Below are 14,611 nucleotides of genomic sequence, written 5' to 3' on the forward strand. Positions count from 1 at the left end.
GAAAATGATAAGGACTAAAGACACATAATTTTTGGACAAAAAAAAAAAATCTGAATCTTAGAAAGATTACAATGCTTGCATGCAAAGTATACATCTGTATAATTTGAAATACAAGGAGGAAGTGATACAATGGCAATTCCTTAGCTTAGCAGTAGAGATGCTAGTAATAATCTTACAAAGGTGAGCAAAGGAGTAGAGATTGATTCTGTATTACCTTCCTGGTCTTCAGCTAAACGCAGTAGAGCAAAATAAATGAAGATTAAAAATGTCACTGACAAAAACAATAGCAGGGCTTCAGACCAGCTGTGACAAATATAACTACAAAAGAGGTGTTGCAGAGAATGTAATGTAGAACTGGCTGGAGCACAAATGTCAGAAATCTGAAGATTAGGAGATATTGTCAGAGTAGATATGGGATTTGCAGAAGGTGAGAAGATGAGATTGGCCTGCAGGGAGCGAGGACAGGAGCACGATCCTGCTGTGCTGTTGTGCAAAGAGAAATGGTCAGGGGAACACATTGAACAGGATCAAGGAGGAGGTCAGAAAGAGGAATGAAGAGCAGTTGATCATATTAAAACTGAAGAAAGACAAATGTGTACTCAGCAATGTCAAAACAAGCACAGAGATCAAAAAATTAGTTGTGTTGAACAATGAATTATCCATGTGTAGTCAAATGTTAGTCTGTATGTCAATCAGAGAACCTGAGTAAATGAGATGAATGAGCTGTGTATAAGCATTGCTTTTATTTATCTAAATCCTCCAGGCACTAAATACAGGCTTTTTTTCTAAATCTTCCTCATCTCTTGCCCAGAAAGCTCTTTATATAATTTTGGCTTGTTTAAAGCTGTTGCTTGTAGAAGCCACAACTATTCAGTGTTCCAGCTTTGCATGTGGAGCTGTGCCATATGGAAAGTGAGTGAGCTTCTTGCAGAATTACCCAGCAGAGTGAGAGAAGAAAATCAAGCCAAAACTGCAGGGGCTGGAGCACTTGTCCTGTGAGGAGAGGCTGGGGGAAATGGGTTTGTTCCGTCTGGAGCAGAGACGCCTCAGGAGGACGTAACAGCACCCACCAGTGCCTAAGCAGATACCGCTGGTCATCGAGGAGATGAAGCTGGGCTCTTCTCAGCTGTGCAGGGCAGGAGGACAAGAGACAATGGACAGAAACAGAAATTTGAGATGCATACTGAACCTATAAAGATAACTTTTTCCCCATGAAGGAAGCCAGGCAGTGGCACGGGTTACCTGACTGAACAAAACTCAGAACAAACTGGTCAGATCTTACGAGAGACCCTGCACTGAGCAGGAAGTTGGACTGGAAATCTTCTGAAGACCCTTTGGACCTGGATGATCTTATATGATTAGTCTATGATTTAGGGAAAAACACATTCACGCTACTCCCAATAACGAAGTAGTTGCTTGGAAAAGTCCCTTCACTGCTGCAGTGTGAGCTGAATCATGCTTATTATCTGCTTGTTTTAATAGGCGATTTCAAGATAACTTACAATTCTACAACGAAAAGAGAACAAAAACTAAAGGATCCTTCTTTCTTTTGTTTCTTTCACTTTTTTTTTTGGTATGAAATAGTATAGCTATTTCTCACCCAACCCTTAGGTCTGTTTTTGTGAGCACTATAAATGTGACTACTAGTAAATATGGATTCATTAAAAATGACCTAATGTCTTCTGAGAACAAGACATTAATGTAACTCTACTCTAAGACATATAAAAATTCGGCTTATTTTTTAATTTACATAATTTCCTAAAAGAAACTGCATAAATTTAAATTAACTTTCAGTGGTTTTAGTGCAAATTCATTTGTTTCTACAAATAATACCTGCTAGTTTAGTTGAATGTATCAGACTGTGAAACGAAGAATGTGATAAAAAGCATCTTGATACAAATTAAAGCACATTGGTTTTGAAAAATAATTTGGTTTGGAGAAAAGCTATTGGAATTAGAAAAATGTGTTGCTTTGAATAAAAATCTGCTCATTTCCACGCAAATATGTTGCTTATCATACAAATGGTCTTATTTCAGTGACAGGGACATGTATTCATTGAAGGTATATAAAGTGTCTGTTTCAGGCAAAAATTATCCCCAAATATTTCAACTTTCAGTAAAAAGTTAAGAAAAATGTTTAAATGTTCAAAAATTATTACTGTCGTTGATTGAAATTTTACAATTAAATACTATTCTTTTGGAAAATACAGCTTATGAGAAATGAAAACATTTTGTGCAAATGTATCACTAACTGAAAATTCAAAAAGAAAAAAATAATTGCACTCATTATAACATTCTTGTTCGTTTTCATTTGTGGCTCATTTGTACACACATTTCATGTTATGCTGGCAGAAAAAAAATATTCAAAATATAGTGAATGTGTCTTTTAGTAGTTACAAAATGCATATATAATAGCAATTAGATGAATGGAATAAATAGGAACAATGAAGTCAAAATAGAAGTTTCAGTTCCTTAAAATAGAGTTGATTGTTTTGACATATATTCTGAATTCTTGTCATATTAAATACATATTAACTTCTCTAAAGACTGTGGATTTGAAAAGGTATAAATTGTTAGAGCGTCAAACAAGATGGATTGATGCCTTTCCCAGAACAGATGATTCATAAGCCAACTGGTGAACCTCAAATCCTATAGACCGGATGTATTTATTTTCCTTCTCATTTTCTGGTAATACAAAGAAGTCCTCTGGGGATATCTGATGTCGAACATGTGATGGCAAAAGACCTGAGATACTGTACCTCCTAGGAGGGAATTCTCAGGGAATCTGGAGTATGGGAATAAACAAAACCCCATTTTGGATTATGGGGACATAGTTACTGCTTTATGTAATACCCAGATTGCTTTAAAATATTCTAAAAATAGTCCCATTCCACAGGCAGCTGTGAAATGAAAGGTAGAAATGTTTCTTTCTTATTAGATGTTCTTCATGGAACATCAGGGATTGAGGCTATGATATATAAGACACACAGATAATTTCAATAATTTCACTACTTCTAAGGCACAGAATGAAAGAAGATTCAGAGCATTGTTTGCAAAGTATTACTGGTTGCATACAAAACATTTAAAAAAGAAAATTAGAAGCAGTGTTGTGATTCCTCCAAACCCACAGTATTGTAATAACCCAACCAGTCTATATTTGTCAGTCAGAAAATGGGAGCAGGATGCAATACAATTGTTGAAGTGGTGAGATGCATCCTGCAACATCAGAAAATGAGATTGGAGAACTCAGTTTTGGGAATGATGGCATGTGAAAAGTGATAGAGGAAAAGTGGTAGAGGAAAAGTGAGTAATGCAGTGTGGAAATATTAAGCCCAGCTCTTCCAGGGATGTCGACTTTACCACAGTCAGTTGAATCCAGCTCATAGGAAACACTACCCTTCCTGCAAATGATCCTGGATATTGATTTGTGACTGCACTTTGAAATTTCAAAGATACTAATATCATGGAATTGTTGAATAGAATCATACAACAATTCAGGTTAGAAGAGACTTTTGGAGATTACCTGGTCCAAACCCAAGTCAGAGCTCAGATGTCTCCCCACTATGCTGTGAGAAAACTTGTTCTTCCTCATCTTTTATCAGGGCATTAAATCTACTCTACAAATGCACAGCTGCAAAGTGGGGAAACAGCTTTCCTCCTGTCACCAAACTTGCAAGCTTCTGGCTTTCCCCTTCCTGTCATTCTGCATCCTCCACTTGTTCAGGTGCAGCTTCTACCTGCTGCTGCTTCCTCGCAATGTGGGGTTCAGCTTCTGCCAAAGGACCCATCAATCCCATTTCGATCCCTTCTTGATGGTGTGCAGTCTGCTCACCTCCTCCTACAGCTCCTCCAGCCTGGTGGCTCAAGTGTTGCAACCAGAGCATATCTCTCACAGGTGAGGCTGCTTTTTCCCATAATCAGGGAGTTGCACCAGACATTGGGGACTTGGAGGATGTGCCAGGAGCTATCCCTCAAACTGGCCATGCAAAGTTGCCCCTGGTGTGTCACTGCCAGTGTTGCACCAACTATCGCAGTCCCATGCAACCTCTGGACATTCTACCTTCTCTTCTGCTCCAACAGCCCTTCCCACCTTGCCCTCCTCGTTCACTGCATTCTCTGGTTGCTGTTACTCCAAATAATAGGGTGAATGGTCAAAGGTGAGAATACTGAAATGCAGTCAGAACATATTGTTGGTCAGAAGGAGAAGATGCGTCCAAGGAACCACAGAGATGCAGTACATCAGTCTTACAAAAGTAGGAGCTGCTGCTATTGCCATTTCAGTCAGTGATAGAACTACCTCAGCCACTAAGGATTCTGGCACCTAAAAAACTTTAACTTACAAGGTTTGAAAAGCTGGCAAATCACTAGAGACAATAATTAAGTCTGTAAGGAGATCTTCCTAAGTAAACCCAAGCTATACCAAAATAGCCAGAAATACCAAATTCCCATTTTCATTCATATATGTCTATGGATATAGATACATGTCTGTATTTTTAATTGTAGCTTGCACCAGAGATCAAATGATTTGACTAACACACACTTTCTTGAAATAATTTAACTGTCTAAATCTCATACTAGGTCTCTTTCCCTGAAGCTCTTAGTTAAAATGTGAGCATGGCTTCAAGCCCATAAGCATTTCCAAATGTGGAAACATACATTTGATCCAAAATTACTATATGCAATGAATTATTAACTTCATGTAAACTTTGTAAACTCCTGGTAAAAAAAAACCCAAAAAACAAACAAACAAACAAACAAACAAGATGAGAGAGGGAGGACTTTCCTGTTTTGACAGCTCCTGCAAACTGTGAATGTGAGCACTCAAAAATATCTAAACATAAGTGTTAAGATCAGTATTTTTCTCCTTTCTTTGATGATGGGGTTCTTTTTTTCAGCTTCTGCTTTAAAAAAAAATCTAACATAAGGAATTGGTTTGTGTTTGATTTGTAACTCATTTTGAAGTTTCCAGTCTCTCCTTAGGGTAATGTTCCTCCTTACTAAATTTAATACTTATTCTTCTCAAGAGAAATGGAACTTCTACTTTTTTTTTAACTCCCATCCTCAACACTGAACTCTGATATACAGAAGTTGAGTTTTGCTTTTCCATATCTTTTTTTCAGGATTTGTGTCTTTGTTTGCACGCAAACCAAATAATTATTTTGTTCATTAGATCTTCAGCAGTAACAGTACATTCACCTACATTTTTCTTTTCCCAGATCTTACAGGTGCATATTTTTCTGTTGGACTTTTCCAGAAAGTAGTTGCAATGCTATGTACTATGCTCTGTTCCTACCTGCTGATGTTGGTGTCCCATTTTTTCTAGTTCTAAGTGAAGGTAGAAAGAAAAAAAAATTCCAAGTTTTTTTTTTCTTCTTTGCTAATTTCCATAAAGAAGGTTATCCACTAGCCTCAAAGGTAAAAATTATCTTCTAATGACATGCTAACAACATTGTTAAGTGGAGCATCAAATAATCTTCAGGAAATCTTTCATGTGAATTTGACAGTGGATTTTACTATCTGCCCCTCAAAGGAGATCCTCGCTGTTGTCTCTCTTACTACAGTTTTAAGGAAGACCCAACAATTTTGACTAAAGGAACAGAAAAGTGCTGGGAGTAGTATCCTCAGATACAGAGCTATTACCTCTTCTAAGTGGCTAGGTCCAAAGAACTGGTCTGCAGTACAAGACAGGAATAGAAACCCTAGGACAAGGCTCTTCTCTTAAAATGCAAGACAGGAGACGTGCATTTTTTAAAAGAACCCTTGAACCCCTGCAGTAATGGGAAAAAATGTGAAAAAGGAAATGCCACCTTTGATTTAAATTAAAAGAATGCCATGGATCAGTTCAAATGTTTTTGAAAACAGGCTTCAAACATTATTAACTGCAACTATCTGAACAGAATTTGAGTAAGGTATAGGTAGAACAGGGCGTTTTTAATACCTGAGAAGGTAAAATGAAACTCCAAACAATACAACTAAGATTCATCACGTTCCTTTAAAGATCTTTAAATTTACTACTCTTTCCTCAGTCTCAGTATAACAACATTCTATTAATCAAGTAACAGTAGGATCTTGCTTTTCAACAGTTTCTTTCTTTTTTTTTTTTAAATTGGGTTTTAACTTTCCTGGCACCAGAAGCTCCTACCATACTAAAAAGCATTGACAAGATAAGTACTGGATGTTTTTCTGATGAGGGGTTTGACTCAGAAGATTTCAGAGCTCTGATACATGATTGCAATCCACTGCCTCACTCTGGGTCAAGATATATTGTGATTTCAATAACGTAATAACATCATTGCAATGTTGTCCAGATGAGAGAGAGCTCCCACTCATTCAAACTTCAGATTTCTGGGGCAGATTCCCTTGTTCAGATGATGAACTACAGTGGCATCTCTACTCCCCACACACTATTCCCACTTAGCATGTTGTGTAGCTGCTGTTATGTGATTTTGTCCATTGCCATTTGGACAAAAGGTCGGACGGCAAATTACATTGCCAAATGCAAAGAAGAGCTTTTTTTTTAACTTCACTACATAATTGTTTTTCCTTCTGTTTTTTTATTTTATTTTATTTTTTGGCCTTTTTTTCTCCACCACCCCCCCCCCCCCCCCCCCTTTCTGGTCTTCTGCTTCCCAAGATGGGAAGAAGAAACTAAATGTCTGAAAGCTCTTCATGATGAGAGAGTTTTTCTTCTGTTTTCACAAGGCCAAACATAGTCTGCAGCAATGTGTAAGCCCCAGCAGAAGCTCTGAAATTTGTATTTTGCCTCCTAGACTCCATCATTTTAGTTCCTATCTGGTTTGCCTCCAGTACCATTTCCTCTCCGACAAAGGCGAGTTGCTGCTTCTCTTTTACTGAGCTGAAAGTGAGCTGTTGGCTTTGCTTTAAGTCTTTCAGGAAGACCACATAACACTGAATAACTCCTTTGAAACCCTGGGTTACAAACATGGAAACACAGCAATCTATTAAATAGTCATTAGAAATAAAGCTTATTGAACTTTCAGCTTGACCCAGATCTTGGCAGAAAGCAGAAGAGCATCACTTCAGTGAACTCAGTGGTGCTATGATGATCACGCCAGCTGAAGATGCTTACTGTGGCTTTCTGTGCTCATTACTCAGTGAGTGATCATTGTGGAGAGCCGAAACACTAAATCAGTCATGTTTTTAATAGGTCAGCTCAAATACATTTTTCTCTCAGAAAGAAAATTACCTTGCTAATGCACCAAATTTGCTATTTTTTTTTTCTGTAAAGAGAACTTCCCATGAAATTTACCTACAATGAAGTAACAACCAGAATAAACATGATGATAGTTGTTAAATTAGAACTTTACGATCTTGTAAATCCTAAAACAGATACTGATAGTCTCAAATAAAATTTGAGCAAAGCTAACCCAAACTCATAGACAGAGTCTTTCCCTGGACTCATATAAACTGCTAAAACCTTGCATCTTGTCCCCTAATACCACTGAGTAAATAATTTCGAATACTTCCTGATAAAGTAGAATTTGAACTGCTTCGCTGTTGTTAAAATAATTTAAAAAATCCCTTTGATTCAGACACTGTGTCAGTGCTTCAGTCACTTTTTAAAAAGCCTGGCTTTGCTTGGGAAGATCCTGGTATTGTCTCATTATTGTCTGATCCTTTATCATGGTACTGAACACCCTTTCTAAAAGATCGTGAAGAGGGAGGGAGGGGGATGTTACCCCTTCTGATTCAATTCATTTCCACAGCTCTAAGAGAGAGCCAGTGTTGGCCAAGTTTGCCTTTTAAGACTTTCTCTGTAAAGTATTCCCACAGTGGACAGAAGTAGCCCTTTCAGCCTTATATTTTAGGGGATAAATGACCCTATTTGTGCTGCTGCATATCAGCTGGTTCTCATGGTCATCCTGCATAAGAAAGATGTGATGCAATTCCCAGACTGTAGCATAATCATAATAGCAGTCGTATTTTTATGCTGAATTAAAAATCTTTGACTCACATTACCACAATCACGCTTCAGCTAAACCACTTAATGGGCATGATGCAGGTTCCCCCATCCCTTGTCTGTGCTTGACTGCTAATTTGAAATTTCTAATTGCATTCTTATGATCCTGCTTCCTGTCAGACTGACAGCTACATAACATGTAGGAGGAAAGCTAGATGGGAAGGCTAATTATGAACTAAGGCAGTCAGGAGGGAGAGAGGAGGATTATTTTATTTTTTAATCAATATTATATTTTCTCTTGCACCACCCTCAGTAGATTGTGTCTTAATGAGATTCAGCCCTAATCACTGCACATCTAGCCAAATTAAAGGTCAGATCCTGCCTGTCTAGGGCATGTAAATCATGGGAAACTCTTTGAGATACCTTCTCTTCCTTTCCCCCTTTTCCACAGAACAGCAAAGGCCATAAAGAACATAAGTTCCTTTACTAGAAGAGAGAAGGGTTTGCTTTTTTCCCAATTTCCTGCAATGCATATCATTCAAAGGGGTAGGAAGAAGGCTAGACTTGTTCCCTGTTCTGATTTTACTATGGTTTGCTGACTACCACTTTATTGTTTTCTAAGGAACTATTTCATATATTTCTGCTCTTAGCCATGCTCCATGCATTGATCTTCCAATACGATTCAACACTACTCACACTGCCCTCGTATTTTCACATATATTTTTGCATAACCTCCTATCCTGCCCCAGGGCATGAAACAGATATTTAGCATCATGCTATAGAAGCAATGTTTTTGTGGGTCACAACTCAGCCTTTGCTGTTTCTCAGACACTTTGAAAACATGCACATACAAAAAAACCAGTTACATCAACATGCCCCAAGAATACCATATGTGGGAGCAGAGTTTACCCAGGTCAAGTTCTATGCTGTGTAGATAGACCATCTGTTTTAGTGATACAATCATTAAGAGAATAATACACATATTTTCCATGCAAAGTGGATTAATCTAAGAGAGAATCTGTCGATACCTTACTTTAAGATCGATATTAACTACGATATAGTAATATTTCATGAGGTTTTTTCCATTTTAACATTTCAGGAATTTTGAGTTTAAAAGCATTTTAAAAATCAATTACTAGTATATAGTATATTTCTGGATTTGAATTCTCTTGCTTTGTCTGGTTTCTTTTCCTGATTTATCATTGTACACCATAACCTGGTTGTATCAAGTTCATCATACTAGACACCTGCACAATTGGTCCTGGTGGTTATAAAGAGGCTAGAACCAGAGGTGGAGACATGGATTCACAAGTCATGAGACAGAGATGTTTAAGAGTTCTCCCAGGCTAAAGATCTGTGTAGAGAATGTGATCAGAAGCAAGAGAGGTTTATAGCAGATAATGAATGATAACAGGGATAAGAAGACAAAAGGAGGTGCCAGAAATCACAGCTAAACAGGCAAGAAACAGAACAAAGGAAAAAGCCACAGTGGCACACGAAGTAGCCAAGAATAATCCGTACGAGAGACTCATATATGCTGCTAAGGGACACTAATCAGTCTCCCTGATCAATATTACACCATTTCTGCTGGCTCTATCAGCATCTTAGTATCTCAGGTCAGCAGGAGTTTGGGTAAGAACAGGTGGTCTACTGCAGAGCCCCATTACTGAACATGTACCTAAAAATGACAATCTTTTCAGTACTGACATCTGTTAAATAAACTCAATAATCTTACCCAGTTCCTTTTTAAGTCAGTAGTAATTGTTATCAATAAAAGTAACTTGGGATCCCAAGACAAAAAGCTAAACCTAAAACAATTTAAATCAGTTTGCTGATTTTGGTCATTCAGAAAGTGGCTCCTTAACCATTTTATATCAGAAAAGAATTAATCTAAATGAGCTGCAGTCAAATTTTTCCCTTCAGAATATTAAACGATAAGTAGATAATGGAAAATAATTCTACTACTATAAGTAAAAAAAAAGGACAGTGTAGATGTGGGTTTTTTTGAACTTTTACTAATGACACAGCTATTGACTACTGCTGAAAAGTGTGTTGGACTTGTTTACTAAAATTTTGCCTAAAGTTAAGATCAAGTTCAGGTCTTGCTCAGGAAGTCCTGTAAATGTTATCGCACATTAGCTGTGTATAGTGCACATAGTTCCAAGCACCGGCTTCTATTTTTGTCTCCTGCATTTAACACCTCCATTTGTTCACACTTTCCTTCGCTTCATTGCCACTTTCTCATCTCCTGAGAACATTCAGCATCACAGTTTTGGTGGGACTACAGGGATCAAGCAAGCCACAGAAATGAAAGGATGCTACTCCCCAGCCTGGCTTGCTTCATTCTCAGTCATCTCTGGTTTTGCCAGCCAGATAGCCATCTGCCCAGACAGGAGTTAATTTACTGGGATCTAAAAGTAGAAAGTAACCATCATTATTTCAGAGTTCTGTTTAGAAACTGCAACTACAATGATAAGGGAATGTTACTCCAAACTGGGCAGCGTTACAGATCTCTTCTGAGCAGATGGGCTGCAAAACAGCAAACTTTGCATGGACCAGCTGCAGGCTTTCATAATGAATACAAGCTGCTGAAAGCAGTCTAGACAGGCACAACAGCTAGAAAACACATTTCCATAATATAATAGCCTGTTGTAGAAATGAAGCTTGCTCCTTGGCATTCCTACTAAAATTTATGTTCTTATTAATAGAGCTAGATTGTTATATACTTACATATACTCCTCTGCAAGCCTGTGCTAGTTAACAGAAAATAGATATAAAATGCTACCAAGCTAACTAGCTAGGAATCAAATATCACAAACATATTTCTTTTTTGCTTGTTTGTTTACCCAAAGGAAGCTGCAGTTTTCTCAAAATCAAATTGTTAATGAGGAAAAAAGTCTGAGAAAAACCCAAATGTCACATGCTGATCAGTTAAACCCAAGAACATTTCATGTTTATTAACTGGTGCAAAGTATTTAGTTTTGGAACATTCAAAATCTTAAGACTGAATTTTCTTACCAGTGTTCTGCTTTATGAAAAGTGTGAGTCACTCGCAGTTTTAGGGTGTTTTCAGAGTCTTTTTCCGTTATTTTCTTTTATCCTACATGGCCAGCAGAAATTGTGTATCTCTCAGCAGCATGCTGTAGATCTCCCTCTGATAGAAATACAACTTCAATACCATTTCATGAGAAATACAACTCTGGATGTATTAGAAAAGATGAAATGTAGGGATATCAGAAACATCAGTAGAGACATTTCTCTTAGCAGTGTGACACTCAAAATGTAGCTTAATATTAAAGCTGATTTTAAATGAAATCTAACAGGACAATTTATTTATTTTGATTCAGAGAACTATGAAATGATTAAAGGTATCTTAATGAAATGCTTTACTTCTTTTGAAGAAAATTTATTCAGAATTATCATTTCTACAAGAAATAATTAAAATTTTAGAATTTTGCAGATAATTGAGATGGAAACGAACCTTGAAGTTTTGTAGTCTCTGAATTTCATTGCATTCTTGCTACATCAGTCTGACCTAGCAGATTTTTTTCACCCTCTGCAGAGCTCTCATCATGTATAACTTATAACTAAAGGGAGAACTTACAAGGAGTTCGTAGCTCTCTTACAAGTGATTTTCTTGTTCGGAGGAAAAGTCAACAGAGATAACTCCTGTCCTGAATATTCTCCAGATCTTCCAGTGCAGAAGAGAGATGTCATGGCTGAAAGAAATCATGCCATGGGTTAATTGCTGTGTAGGAACATGGTTTCTGTTTTCTCCACCTCTAGATATATTCAGGTAGTATCTTAACTCCTGGTTTGTATTTATTTGGTGACATTTCAGTTAATTGAGTTAATTATTTCAGTAATGCAGAATAACTGAATCATAAATGCCACAGACTCCATGTTTCTTGCATTTAGAAACTCCTCTCACAGCTGCTCATGCCTGTGACTTTGTGTAGTGTGTTGGCTGTGTCTTGTGTCTCCAAGTCATGCAGAGATTTTGGTGTGCAAGGCATGAGGTCAGGCATTTTGGCTAGCACCCCGCACCACCTCACCCTGTGTGCTCTGTGCCCTCTCATCTCTGAAAGGTACCAGAGTATCTAGACCAAAATGCATGTGTATTGTCTAGTTTTGCTTTAAGCTAACGTGGTATCTGTGTGCCCTAGACATGGCACTCGTTAATACAACTGATCTCTAGTCCAAAGACTATGAAATAAATGAAAAATTCAAGGCTTTGAATCAAACCCTTAGCTTCTGTTTTTAAACTTCAGAGAATTAGCCATTAATTTTAAGAGATAAGAGTTGAAAAGGCCTTATCGCTAAATATATATACTTAGTGATAATATATTGTTGCAATAATGAACCAGTTAATTTAGCTTTTTGGCACAGTTTTCTGTCAGGTTTCAGCCAGTTGTCTTAGGATATTCAGTATTAAAGAACACATCATATATTTTTGTCCATTAAATCAAAAAAGGGAAATGATAAGCAAAAAACATTCCTGAAGTAGTAACAACACTAAAGTCTACATTTCCTCCAGGTCTTATGATACTGAGATTTAGGATATTTATAAAGTGGATTATACAAAAATATTCAAACTTTCTCTCCAGATATCTTTTCAAACTAGAAAAGATAAAAGATTGCTGAGAAAAATATAGTGTGAAACGCTTTTAATAATGCCAGATGAAAAGACTGCAATTCTGTAAAAAGAAGATAAAGAAATGTTACCAAAACCTCCTCAAACTGCTTTAAAAACAAACAAAAAACCCCTTATCATAAAGCAACAACTCGTAAGTAATTCAGTCCTTTGTTCTCCTTTATTCAGTAAGTGATAGTTCTAAACAATGTTGCTTTTAAGATTTTCTTCTCGAATGTCTTCTTTTTATTTTTGTGCATATAATATTGAACAGATAGGTGACTAACACCATAACAGGGAAAAGAAAAAAGAAAGTATGCTGATTAATAAAAATAAGAAGATAAAAGTTCCAGTCTCTCTGTGGAAGGAAATTAACTACTACAAAAATCACACGAACAGCTTTACATGTATATAACATGTTAGTGTCCTATTAACATAAATTAAGATTACTTGAGCTTTCTTCACTTTTTTTTATTTTTTGCTTGCAGATGTTCTTCTATTCAGGCTAATCTAAAAATTATTCACTGTATGAACTCCACATTATTTTTATTGAGCTTTCCTGTAACAAAGCAGTCGTAGTCATGTGGTACTTCCTACTTCCATAACCAGGGATGAAGACTTAATTAGGATATAAGCACTTACCACAATTCAGATTTGTATTAGCAAATCTAATAACTCAATGTCATTAAATATGCTTCTGCAATGCTCTTGAGCATCAATCACAGAGAAAGGAAGGAGAGGAATATTACTCATTTTAATTTTTAAGAATGAATAAAAATAATGCAGTAAGAAGATTCCAAATGGAAACCATCACACCTCTTCCCTCTCTCTTCTATATTGTTTTTGCATATGTAAAAGGAGGAAACTGTCACAAAGAGGAAGATTCTTACTTGTTTGGAAGCTTGTTGAAGTCAATGGAGAGACTCCACCGTGCCTCAGTGAATCAGCTACTTACATGCTATGAGACTGATGTCTGACTTGCAGGAGTTTGCATCAAGGTACCTGTGAGGAAGGAAAAAAAGACTGTAAAAGAAAGGAGAATGAAAACCTGAACAGTGAATTTTCTACCACCAAAATGGGACTTTCAAAGCATGACTTGAATTTTATCATTCTCTCAGTTGGATATGGTATGATACTGTAGTCCTTTTCCCATTTTAGATGAAACAACTTTTAGTGAAAGAAGAAAGGCAGCAGGATTCAGGGGAAATACGACCTTTTCCTATTCTGATCTGAGCTTCTCTGCTAAAAACACAGGAATAACCACAGCTGGCTCTCCAGGAAGGGCTTAAATGTCTTTGTTTCAAGGCATTCTGTATTTAAGTATCCCATAGATGCCTTGCTATTATCAAAGCGTGGAAAAGTGCCTGGGAGTTATGTGACAAACACAGTTAACCTGCCTGAAGTGAATTATCCCTAAAACTCAGTGTAATAATAAATGCTTTTTCAGTTGCTTTGTTTCCTAACAGATGTTGTTGTCTGAATTGTGTGTTTGACTCTACTTACTTTAATTAGGCGTAACTCTCCATCTAAGTCCCCCAGGTCAGTGTTTTATATCTAACATTTTTTCTGTCATATTGTTGGTTTTCAGCCACTGATGTACCACAGTCAGTTTATTCACATGCAACGTTCATTTGCCATAAGCCAGCAATTCAGTTTCATTAACAGACCTTACCCCTGACAAACTAACAGCTGTGGCACTCCTAGTCCTCAAAGCACCTGTGACTGGGTTTCTACATGCCTGGAAATGATTGTATGTGTTTTTTCCTTTTTAGCACTATAAATACAGATCTGGCTGCCTGTGAGAGTAGTAGCACTGACACATGCATGAATTCCGTTGTTTGTAGGGCAAATGTACCGTTCTAGGAATGTTTTTCTCAGAAATAGGGTTAAGCTACTATACGTAACTACACATCTTAACTTCCCATTCTGAAAGATTGCCTGAAAATTTACAACTGAATATTTATTCATCAGTTTTGGTACCTTGCAAACAAAAAAATACCTCAGTAAGCACTGTTTCCTGATTGATTACATGTGAGATCATTACAGAAGTGTTTGTGA

This window comes from Gavia stellata, chromosome 1 (genome assembly GCF_030936135.1).
Source record: "Gavia stellata isolate bGavSte3 chromosome 1, bGavSte3.hap2, whole genome shotgun sequence".
Classification (NCBI taxonomy): domain Eukaryota; kingdom Metazoa; phylum Chordata; class Aves; order Gaviiformes; family Gaviidae; genus Gavia; species Gavia stellata.